Source organism: Heterocephalus glaber, unplaced genomic scaffold (genome assembly GCF_053883595.1).
Source record: "Heterocephalus glaber isolate CG9 unplaced genomic scaffold, H.glaber_assembly_v1.0 deba00001444, whole genome shotgun sequence".
NCBI lineage: Eukaryota > Metazoa > Chordata > Mammalia > Rodentia > Bathyergidae > Heterocephalus > Heterocephalus glaber.
In genome coordinates this window covers 1,610,798-1,623,549 of record NW_028258297.1, presented here as the reverse complement: position 1 = coordinate 1,623,549, position 12,752 = coordinate 1,610,798, and positions in this window count along the sequence as shown.

Genomic DNA, 12,752 nt, shown 5'->3' with positions numbered 1-12,752 from the left:
AAATTTCTACAAAAGATTCTGCTTGGAATTTTGATTTTAATCTATAGATGTAGGTGGGGGCAGGGTAAACTAGCGTCTTGACACTGACTCTTCCTGGAAAGAAGAGGCTGGGCTCCCAGGGTCTCCCTCCAGGCCACACCCCAACAGTCTGGAGATTTCTGCCAGGCCCTGTCTCCTAGGGTCACACCCGCTGGGACCCAGCCTTCAGCACACAGAGCTTAGGGAGCATTACAGACTCCTGCAGAATCCTGCATTTTTCTTCTTAAGTCCATTCCCAACTGTGTTAATGTTAATGCAGCTTTAAATATGAGTAGTTTTAAATTGTTGTCTATTCCTATTCCTAATCTATAGAAGAGCGACTGGATGTGTCTGTACATGAATCTGTGAAGTTGTTAAACTTGTATATTCTTCTTCTTAAATTGCAGTGAGATGGCTCTGATTCATTTTCACCTCATTGGCTATGATGCTTTGCTCCAATTTTTGATGACTCAGAGAGTACCTGCTAAGAGTTTCCAGCCTGTGGTTAGCAGGGTACTGGCCCCCACCCGGCTTGGTTTCTGTGGTCATCATTGGGCCCGGAGCACAGGACTTTGACAGTCTCACACACTGGACTGGGAAGGGTTTTCTTCCTCTTTATTTTTTGAGTGTTTCTTACAATTGATGTTTTGCCCCTCAGTATGTGATAGGCTTTCCTAATAAAGTGACTTTGTGCACTTTTGGCTGGAACTCCCTCTCCAATCTTTCATTTATTGTGTTGGTTTTCTGATTCCCTTTCATGCATGTGGTCCTTGGTTAAGTTGCAAAGTCATGGCAGGAACTTGCTCATAATGTCCTTAGTGCATTCTTGACAGGTGAGTGTGTTTCCTAACTTTTTTCCTCATCAATTTATCTAGAAGTCTCTCAACTATACCAGTGTCTTCACATAATCACCTCTGACTTTGTTCATTTCCTCTGTTGTCTGTTTTTGATTTCATTAATTTCTCCTGACATTTTTATTATTCTCTCACTTTTGCTTTCTCAGGTTTAATTTGCTTTGTCCCCTAACTTCTTACTGTAGAATTATATATAATTTAATTCATGAATTTCTCATTTTTAAATCTAAAAATAAAATTTATAAATCTGCTTCTAAGTCCTATTAGCTACATCCCCCAAAGTTTGATGTATTATATATTCATTAGCATTTTGTTTAATTTTTTTCTAATGCCCTTTGTGCATTTCCTCTTTGACCCATGAATTACTTAGAAGTTAGTTGATAATTTCCCAATTCAGAGGTGTTTTACATACAATGTTGTTATTTATTTTTACTTAACTCCCTGGTGATTGGAAAATATAAATCATACACTTTCTATCCCATGCACTTGACTGCGCCTGTTCGGAGGCCCAGTGTGGGCTGAGCTCTGAGTCTCTCCTGGGCGGGACTGCAGCTCTGTTCCGTACCTGCAGGCAGCTTGGTGTGAAGCTACTCCTCTCATGTCCTCTTATCTCACTGATTTTATTATTATAATCTTTACACCCATGATATATTTATTACCAAAGGAGGATGATCGCAACTCTCTGCTGTCACGGTGGATTTATTTTTTGTTTTCATCCCAGTGTTGTTTTGCTTCCAATATTTGAAGCACACACTGTTCATCTGTCTGTCCTCTTTCTGTGTGCTGTCCAAGTACGTTCAAGATCAATATATTTTCTAATGAATTCATATTTTTTTATTTTAAAATTCTCTTTTATCCAGAACTACTTCTTATCTTAAATTCATTTCTGATACTAATACACTGGTGTTTTTACTGTATATCTGTTTTTATTGTCTATTTTCTTTTAACTCTTCTTTGTATTTGAGGTGCACTGCCTATAAAATGCATAAAATTGAGTCTTGCTTTTCATCTGTTCTGTCTCTCCCAGTCTGTCCTTAGCCATTTCAGTTTCTTGTGGGTTTGAAGAGCAAACATTTTTATTTTGATTAAGCCTCATCTATCAATTTTAAAAATTCCATAGCTCAAATTCCTAATATCTCATTAAGAAATCGTGGCTTGACACAAGGCCATCAAGTGGTTCTATTATGTTTTTTCCAAAAGGCTGGCACTCACACTTAGCTCTGCTGTCCATTTCAACCTAATTGTTATCTTTGGGGTGAAGGAAGGGTTGTGGGTCACTGTTTTGCACATGAACATAAATTCCCTGCAGACCATTTGCTAAAGTATTATCCCTTCCCATCAAATTATTTCAGCCCCTTTGTCAAAAACCCACTGACCATATTTCTCCGGCTCTATTTCTGGACTTTCTATTTGGTTCTGTTGACCCAGGTGCCCATCTTTACTCGAATGCCTCCTTCTTGCTTTAATGCTCAGTCTTGAGAACAGTTCAAGGAGGTCCTGAACCTTTGTTCTTTCAGTTTCTTAGTTGTTTCTGGCTCATACAGTTAGGTCCTTTGTATTCCCAAGTAATCTTAGACTCAACTTGCTAATTTCTGCAGAGACATCCCCAGGGATATGCCTGAAGCTGCATTTAATCTAAAACAAATTTATTGAGAACTAATAACTACATGATGCTCATCGTGATGCTCACGGCCAGCGTGTGTCTGTCCACTGACTTACATCTGTCACTGGTGGAATAACCACCTGTCAGAAGGAGCCAAATGTGCACCTCACCTGGTAAATGGCCCTTGGCAGATGTGACTAAGCTGTGAAATGGGGAGGTGATCCTGACTTACCAACTTGGACACTGTCTAATCAAATACTTTGTTAAATTAACACCTAAGTATTAGAAATAAGAGAATGCGATGAAAATTGATCCATACAAACGGCTATGAAATTTGAAAGAAGCAGGAAAGAAGAGCAGGACAGACAGACGCAGCCTGAAGGATGGTGATGCTGGGCGCCCCCCTAACATGGACTGAACCCTCATAGAAAGATGCACAGTGACTAAACGGAAAGTAAGGAACAAGACCCCACTGCGTGCTGTCGACAGGAAAGTCTCTTTAGATTCAAGGAAATACATGGTCTAGAAGCTAGGTGAAGGAAAAAGACATTCCATGTGAGTGAGAACCAAAGGTCAGCAGGAGAGCCTATCTTATGTTGACTAAATAGACTTCACCTCGAACCTCTCTCTAAGGGCACAGAAGGTAATTGTGTAATGATGAAGGGTCACAAGGAAGCTCTGCCAATTGTAATATGTCCACCCAAACTCCTCAGTGGATAATGCAGACATCCACAGACACCAGTAGTACAACAGCGGACTTCAATGCCTGACTTCCAGTGGCAGACAGGATGTCTAGATAGAAAAGCAGTGAAGAAACAGCAAACTCAAACAACAGACCAGATGGACCCAAGAGGCATATACAGGACCTGCCACCCACCAGCAGAAGATGAGACATTCTTCTCAAGTGCATACAGAACATTCTCTAGGGTCGGTCACACATCAGGTCACAAAACAGTCTCAACAAATTAAAGAAAACCAAAATGTATTAAGTGTCTCTTTAGCCATGAGTCTGGAAACTAATAACAGCAAGAAAATGGGAAAAATCACAAGAGGAGCTTAGGGCAGGTGACAGGGCCATGAATATGATCATAACATTATACACATTGAACCCCCCCCCCAAAAAAAAAAATCATGTGAAACTAGAGGAGAGGTATGGATCCAGGAGGCAACGAGGGGTTTGTGAAAGTATGTTGCACATGTACAATCCTGCCAAAATAAAACTCATTAATCTGTATAACCAATATACACTGATTAAAAATGTGAAAAAAAGGAAAAACTAGTAAACAAAAAAGAAAAATATACAGGCACTAATAATACACTCTTAAAAGACCACTGAGTCAAAGAGGAAGCTGAAAGGGAATTTAAAAATTAACTTGAGATGAATGAAAATATAAACACAACTTACCATAACTTTTAGGACACCACAGAAGCAATGCTAAGAGGGAGGTTTATAGTGAGAAATACCCACAGCATAATAAAAAAGGAATATCTCAAACCAACAGTCTAATTTATAGTTCAAGATATTAGAACAAGAAAAGCAAACACAAGGTTAGCAGAGGGAAGAAAATAAGCATCACAGCAGAAATAAAGCAAATAGAGAATAGAAAGACTATATTAAAACATCAACAAAACAGGTTTTTTTGGAAAGAAAATGAACAAAACTGCAAAATACTTAGATGGGTGGGTTTATGTTAATTTCAGTAACTGTGTAATATTTGAATTTACTTCCTTCATTTGTCTTCAGGCTTGATTTTTGGTATTACAGCTATGGAACGATGGAAATTACATATTTTTGGTTGCTGTCTTTTTACCTATTCTTTACAGAGCATCTTTTTGATGGCTAAGGCAAGTGACAGATTTTATTCATTTCCTGTTGCTGCTTTTACAAATTACCACAGAGTCAGGGGCTTAAACCAATACAGATTTCTTTCCTTCCCATTTGGAGGCCACAAGTATGAAATGGGTCTCTCTGGGCTGAAGTCCAGGGCCAGCAGGGCTGCATCCTCTGTCCTCTGGAGCCTCAGGGAGAATCTGTTTCTGCCCCTCTTCCAGGTCCTGCAGGTCCTCTAATCCCCGGGCTCTCGCCTTCTGTGGCTCTCTCCCACATTCAGGCCCACGTGTGGTTAACCAGGGTCACGAGGGTCATCCGGCGAGACCTCTTCACATCCGAGTCACATCTGCACAAGGGGCCTGGGATCAGGAAGTGGGCGCTCTGGTCATTTTCTGCAGCCTCGCTCGTTATTCAGGTCCCTCCTTGGAGTCCAGTTGAGCTGGAGCAACCGGCAGGGCAAAATGGGACTTTGAAAGTTAGGATGACTTTTCTTTAGACACAAGCGGCTTCTCCAAACATCCTCAGGCCTGGGGGGTGACTGCCACCGCCTCCTCTCCTCACACAGGCAGTGGACAGAATACACAGGTGCTGCCCCAGGAGGTCAACGTCCACTTCCTGCTCCCCTGGGAAGGGAGGGAAACCTGGCCAGGAATGACCGAGGCTGGAGGTTGCCTCCCTCTCCCTCTCTCTCCTCTCACTGCAGAGGCTCAGGCACACCTGGCCCAGGGAGACGGTGGTCCATGCCAGGTCAGTGCCCATTGCGTGGAGTTGGCCTGAATTTGATGAATTTTTTTTTTCCTTTCCCAAAAGTGGCCTCTTGTAGTTTGTTTGGGGGCAAATAGACCTGAGCTGCCAGTAGCTCAGGGACTGGGCTGAGTCTGTCATTAGCTTGAGTCCCGTTGTTTTGTGCCCCCTCTGCCTGCTGCCACCTCTCTGGCACAGTGGTGGCTGCCACTCCACTGTTCCTCCTTCACCTGAGGATTGGACTCTGAGGAGTCCTGACACTTTGCCAGCAGGAGGACCTGCTCCCCGACCTCCTCCACCTTGGCTTTCCTGTGAGTCCTGGGGGTTGGGAAAGAACCCTCAGGCTGGGTGACTCACTTTGGGAGGCAGCATCTTCTAGATCTGCTCCTCTCGCCATGGATGTCCATGTGTGGTGTGGCATCCTGTCCTTGCTGCGTTCTCCCAGGCAGCGAGCAGCAGACTCAGACTCAAACCCTGCAGCGCCTCTTCCTGGGTGTGAAGCTGAGGTGGGCACTGCTTTGCCTGCACACTGCTTGGTTTCTCCGGAACCCAGTGTCCCTGTGCTGTGTCCCCTGCCTTTTCCATTGGTGCCCCTAGAAGCATTCACCCCTTCACATCACTGCCCTCCTCCCAGCACCATATGTGAGGAAGCCGTGTTCGCTGTGGAACAGGAACTATGTCTTCCACTCCGACACATCTTGAATGAGCTGTGATGAATCAAAGGAAGCATCTTCAAGTTGGCCAGCATCCACAGAGCATAACTGGCAGGCCAGGCATTGCCATGCTGGGCCCCTTTCCTCACATTGGCTCCCACAATTTTCTCATCTCCTTCCATCCTCAGAAGACTGCAAATCCATGGGCTCCTTGGCACAAGAGGCAGAAAGAATAAGCCTGTCTGATGCATACCCCAGAGCGCCTCTGTCGTTTATGTCTGCTCAAGCAGCTGAGACTTAGGTTGTTTCATCTGGGCTTTGTATCAGTCCATTTTCTTATACTATAACAAAATACCCTAAACTGATTCTTATAGAGAAAAGAGGTTCACTAGCTCACAGTTTGGGAGGTTGAAAAGACAAGATTGGGCAGCCCCATCTCTTCTACCTCTGCTGAATGGCTTCCGGCCACACTGAAACATGGCAGATGGCTTCACAGTGAGGCTTCGTGGGAGAGGAAGGGGTCACATGGAGAGACGATAAGCAAGAGAGAGTCAAGGCCAAGCTTTCTCTTGTTTAAAGACTCACTCTCAGGAGAACTGCCAAGGGTCCTGCAAGATCTACCTGCCTAATGAGTGGTGCCCCCATGATTCATCACTTTGCCCTAAGTCCATCTTTTAGGGTTCCAGTGACCCAAGACTGCCACCCTAGGACCAAGCTTCCAGCTCATGAAACTCTGGGGGACAAACCACAGATCTGGCGGCCAAGTGAGATCGAGTCAAGGACTCTAAGTGATTGAACCATCTGTAAGCAGCAGGTGTGTAGGGATGACCCCTAAAGCAGTAGAGGTGACAGACCGATGAATCCATGCTCACATCTAGAAATGGTTTGGAAGGATGCTTGCCCACCATGGACCCACGACATTTTGAGGGGGTGTCTAGCAAGGCTACCCTCCACCATGTGGACTTGAGATAGACAGCTTTTAAAACCATTTTTTAAATATGTTATTCCCTTATATTTTTATCCGTACCTGTGACAAAATACTTGAGATAATAAGCTAAAAAAAAACAGGTTCATCTTGGCTCACTTTGTTGAAGGCATCAGTCCATGGTGGCTTGGGCCTGTAGATGAGGCACCACAGCATGGCGGGAATGTGCACTAAGACTAAGTTGACAACCTCACAGCAGCTGGGGAGAAAGAGACAGCCACTAGGTTCTAACATCACCTTTATGGATACAGCCCCAAGGCCTGAATTTCTCCATGAAGCCCTGGGACTCTGTCTGACAAGTCCCTCCACAGTCATTTGGGGACCGAGCCTTCAGACATGAGTTACTGGGAGACAGTTAAGACACAAACCCTAACATGCTCATTTAAAAAGAAATGAAAAGGTGTCTAGAATTTTAAAATCACACTACTCAGCCCACCCAGAAAAGTACAAGCTGTTGACTTCGGTGGGTTTCTTTGAGCCACCATGGCTGTGTGCCACAGGCACATTCCTAGAATTGAGATGGGACCCTGAGGGCAGGTGTGACCCTGCTTGGCCCACAGCAGCACTCCAGGAGTGATGCCAGCCCCAGGTAGTTTCCCACGGTGCCCAGTGCCCAAAGGCAGGCAGGGACCACCTAATTAAGATGCAGATTCTGGAGCCACCATCTGGGTATGCCCCTCCATGTTTCTCTCTGGCGCATTGTTCCCTCTTTAAACAATAGTTTCTCTGTTCTAAAATGGAATTCAATCATGACACCTACTTCACAGTGCTGCAGGGGATTCGATGAGGGAACTTTCTTGCTTTACAGTGTGCCTTCAAGAGTGCTCACTGCTTCCCCTGCTGAATGTTTACCGCATGTCCAGTCATGATGTGCCATGCTTCAGATGAGCACTTTGGGGAGAAGATATGACACTTTGCTTCTAAGTGGGACAAAAATCAGAAAACCTGCAGTGACTTATTGTTGATAAAGGAGTGAAGGGAAACAGAACCTGGAGCGGGGAGGTAGCACTGGTAGTCACAGTGTAGCATTTGCATCTCCCCCAAATTCCACATAAAAGCAGAGTAATTAGTTGGCAAACCAGAGTGATGCTTAGAAAACACTGAGGAAGGCAGCTATGGTGACCGCAACTGTGAGCAGCCTGGGCAGTCTGGGACACTGGCCTGGGAGGCACTGGTCAGTAGTTCAGAGAATGCTAAGGGGAGCAGGGGCCCTTACACACCTCGCCTCCTAAGGGCTGGGGCAGTGCTGGCCCAGAACCTTCCCGTGCTCCTGACAGTGGAAGCTGCCCACACTCAGGGCCCAAGGAGAAGAGGAGCCCAAGGTCTGAGATGGTTTGATCTGCAGAATCAGAGCTGTGCTGATCAAAACCCATCTCATGAGTCTCGATCAATCAAATAACCACACTGAAACAAAACTCAGAGGGCACCTAATGGATGGTTGGGAGGATGCTATATTGAAATGTAGGGAATTTGGTGAAATAGCACTGGCATCCATAGCAACGATGCTCCAGCCACTGTATCCTGGCATCTCCAGCAGGGGAGCGAAGGGCTGGCTCCATGGGATATTTGCTTAGCTGACAAAGGAAAATCAAATGCTACTGTTAGAAAATCCCCATTTCATGTTTTCCATGAATTGGTGGATCTCAGTATGCAGCACCCATGACCATTCCACCCACCTCTTCAGGGACAGTGCCTCTGGGTGAGCCAGAGGGGGCTCTGAGCCTGAGGGTATCCCCGGGATGGAGTGTGACCTGCAGGAGACCCAGGGGACAGAGGAGCACGCAGGCCTGCACTGAGGTGGCTGAGTCTCAGACTCAGCAGCAGACAGTGCACAAAGAGGGAGGGTGAGCTGTCAGCTGATAATTAAAAGGGGCGTGGAAGATGCTGGGAGTAGAAGAGGAAGCACCCGAAATTAAGGCAACGTGGCTATTGATGGCAGGAAGAGAAACAAGGAAAAGGTTGCTCTAGAAGTCCCAAAGCTGGGTGAACATGCACTCTTCAGAAACACTGATGGATCAAGTAGGGATCTCTAGAGGATCAAATATAATATAATATAATGTAATATAATATAATATGGATTTACAAGCTAGGCTAACAATGACTGCCTGCAGAGTAGGGAATGGAAGAATGAAGAATGACTATCTGTGCACTAGAGAGCTGGAGGATCCAGTCTGAAGCTGAAGCGCTGGTGCTCACTGCAGAGTCTGGGGCAAGTCTGTTTTGAGAAGCTAAAGAGTGTGCACCAGAAGACGGAAGGAACTGGTGACAAACATCTGTCCAGAGATGACCATGAGGACTGGAGCACCTCCTACCATAAGAAGAAACAGGAAGACTTCCTTCTTTCCCTTTTTGTTCCAGCCAAATTATAAGCCTATTGGTCAGTTCCACCCACATCCAGGGTGGGTCTTCCTGCTTCAGTTTGCAGCCTGCATGTCAGTCACTCACAGACACACCCACAGAGTTGTGTCCGACTAGTCCCACAGGCATTTCCAAATCCATTCAGTTGACATCACAATTAACTATCACAACTGAAGAAGCATTTTGGGGGTGAACAAAGCTCTCAGCTTTGGACTTGTTGACTTTGAGGTGTCCAGACACTCCAATGAGGAAGTGGGCAGGCATGGGGTTCTCCTGAGTCCAAGTTTTCTCAGCCTGATCCTACAAGAAACTTCAGAGCAGGTGCAGCCATGGAGCAGTGCTGCCTTGAGACCACTAGCCCTCGGCCCAGGTCCTGGAGGTGGCTGTGGGCAGGGCCGCAGGCATCTCCATGAGCAGCCTCCATCAGGGAAGGGAGGTGGCCTGGGTGAGGGTGCAGGGAGAGATGACAGCAGGCAGGGCAGGGCCAGACCACAGGGCTGGGCACAGAATTGGGCAGGGGGTGACTGGAGAAGTAGAAGGAGCTGTTATACAAATGGGGGTGGAAGGAGAAGCCTTGGGGTGTTGAAGGATGTCAGGGGCCCTGGGCAGAGAAGTTCTTAGCGGGGTATTTCCTGCAAAGACAGTGAAGAAAATCCAAGTGTGTCAGAGGGGCTTCCCCTCCCTCCTGATCTTCCCCCTCCTCTCTCTTTTCTCCCTCTCTCCCCTCCCGTCTCCCTCTGGAAGCAGTAGCTTCTCACACTTTCACACTAGCAGGACTGGCCGGCTCGGCCATCATTATCACTAATGGGTGCTCCCTGCAGCGTATCTTTGTCTTTTTGCTGCAGAATTCCCAGGGTTTTGACCATTTTCCTTCCAACAGCAGCGCACAGGGGCTGCAAGATACGTGGTCTTCATGATCATCTCTGGTTACGTCCCTGGGTTGGAGCCCACTCAGGCTTCAAGGCAAACTCAGAGTCATGAAAGTGTTCCCTCCCTGACTCTCCCAACTGTCCTCTGGTGCGGTCTCAGCCCTGGGCCCCTGTCAGGAAGTGAAGCTGGGCCCCCTCCCTGCGCTCGGATAAAAATAGCTGCTGTGCCATTGGGACCAACTGCCCCTTTCCTGCCCAAGGTGACCGTCCGATCCTGGTGTGCCACAGTTGCCTTGACTCGGGATGGTGCCTCAGGTCCCAGGCACTGGTGGTTCATGACAAACACAGCTTTCTAACTGCATGGCACATTGAAAACCTCAGACCACAAAGTTTGAGCAGTGAGCTGGATCCTCACACCTCGTTCTGACCCCTACACCTTTTCCTTAGAGCCAGGGTCTCCTGGGTCACAGACTGGAGATGCAGTGCTCTTCCCGAGCAGGGGCTCTGTCACCTCACTGTGGTGCCTGAATCCTCCAGAAGCCTTTGCTGGGATCAGCTGGCCTGGACTTTTGCAGCAGTGCCACTCTGGTGGTGCTGGCTGCTCATCCAAGGCCTGGGGTTCCTGCACCTTCCTCGAGGCTGACCTCTGTCCCCTCCAGACCTTGCCTCTCCTGGATGAGAACAGCTCCTGCCTCCTTCCAGGTCCTCCAGAGGGTAGGGAGTCTGGCATCCCTTGCAGCCCTGATACCACCCTTCATGATGATGACCAGGCACATGGCAGGTGCTGGTGCAGGGGACACATGGACACATCACGTGCAGAGCCTGGGCCACAGGGTCTGAGTTCCACTCCAGTATCCTCACCTGAGAGGTGCAAGGACAGATTCAGGAGCCAGGCAGAGAGACCTGGGCCCCATGGATGCAGAGGACCCTCCTCAGCAATAGGCCTAGAGGATGGGGAGGATTCCAAGAGGGACTTGGGCTGTGGGCCTCTGTGTATCGACAGAGAGAGGAGTGGAGAGACCAGGACAAAAGTAGAGAATCAGGGACACCGAGGGAGAGAGACAGAGGTGCCCACCCAAAGCGGTCTCTGGGTGAAAGGAAAGAAGGGAAAGGAAACATTATGAGAAAAGAAAAAACATGGGAACAAAATCTATGTAAATAGGGAAGGGCGCACAGGGAATGGGGAAAACATAAGAACCAAGATGCATCATGTACAGGTACAAGCACCCAATGCTAAATGTAAATGTAGTGTATACCTAAAATGTACCAATGACAGAATTTAAGGGAAAAAAAAGCAGTCTCTGGGGGCTGTGAGAGCAACAGGAAACGTCCCAGAGGGCCCAGGAGTCCGGCTTCCCCAGCAGCTGGCATCTAGGAAGGGGCGTGCCCTGGGCTGACTGCAAATCCAGGGGTGCTCCTGCAGGTGGGGTACAAGGGGCCCCACTGGCTACTCAGCCTGTTCTTGGAGGAGTTGTCTGGACCCAGGGGTCCAGGTGCCTGGCTCTGCCATCCTGCACTGCGGTTCCCGTGTGCCGGCACCGGCCCTCAGCAGGAGGTGTTTATGGATCGCCTGCTGCTTTACAGGGCCTCAGACAACTGGTGAAATGTGCCTCTCCTCAGATGGGCTGGATTTATGGCCATTCTGACACCAAACAGCCAGTGCTAGGGCATGGAGCCTGCTCCCTCCTGGCTGGTCTTTTGTGCTCCAGGCCCTCTGTGTGCATGGAGGAGGAGCCCGGCTTGGAACAGCAGGTACTTTCTGCAGGACTGCTCCTCTGAGCGTGGGTCCAGGGGGATTTGGGCTGGAAGTGGCCAGAGCAGAACACGGAGCCCTTCAGCCTCTTCCTACGGATGGACCCTTGTTTTAGTTCTCAGCCGATTCACATTAGCTTGCTGTCCCAAGTCGGGTGGAGAGAAATAAAGGAATAAAAGCCCATTTAGCATTGTTCCTGCAGCCTGGGACTCGGAGAGGGACCAGCATTCCCCCTCCCCATCCCTTGTCCCTAGGTCAAGTTCACAAAAGCCTTGTTGATGAGGCCCGTGAATGGGCTGCTGGTGTGCTGACTTGGCTCTCTCAGCCATAAATATTCATGGACAGCAGAGAGACAAAGAATTGAGGTTCAAACACAGGGCAGGCTTGTAGGCAGCCTCGAGTCTGTGGGGATGCCCTGCTGGGAGCTACGCAGGGACCCAGGCCTCCCTGAGCCCTGTGCATGGCACCTCCTGCAGTCTGACCAGAGCAGGGGTGCCTGTCTCACGGGAGCACCGTGAGGCCCACAGTGGGCTGAGTCCACGGTGGGGAAGAAGAAGCCTCCTTGCTGTTGCCTCTGGGTAACACGGTGACAAGAAGGGGCACAGGAAACTTCAGAATTCGGCTCCTCGTGGAGCTGTGGAGCTGTATCCGAGAGGAGCCCGCACCCTGCTCTCTCCTGTGCAAGTGGAGTGAGCATGTGGCAGGGAGCACTGTTTGGCCTGCTCCATCCGAGCCCAGCAGAGAACAGCACCCCATCCTTACATGAGGAAAGCCAGGTGAACTTGATGTGGAGAAATAGAATTCCCCACCTGTTAGACGTCAAATGCACTGAGTTCATGGTCTCACAGCATTGAGGAATGAAGTTGTGAACCGAAGGAGGAAGTTCGGAGGCTTTTATTGGAAATAAGGAGAAGAAGAATAGATCCTGAATGTCCAGGAGGGGTCTGCAGTAGGTGGCAGAGGAGGCCCTTTGTCAGGGGTAAATTTATACAACATAGGTACAAGATGGATCAGACTACAATCAACCTATAGGATTACCAGAATAGCTGCTTAGCCAATATTGATCCAATAGGGAAACAGGTCA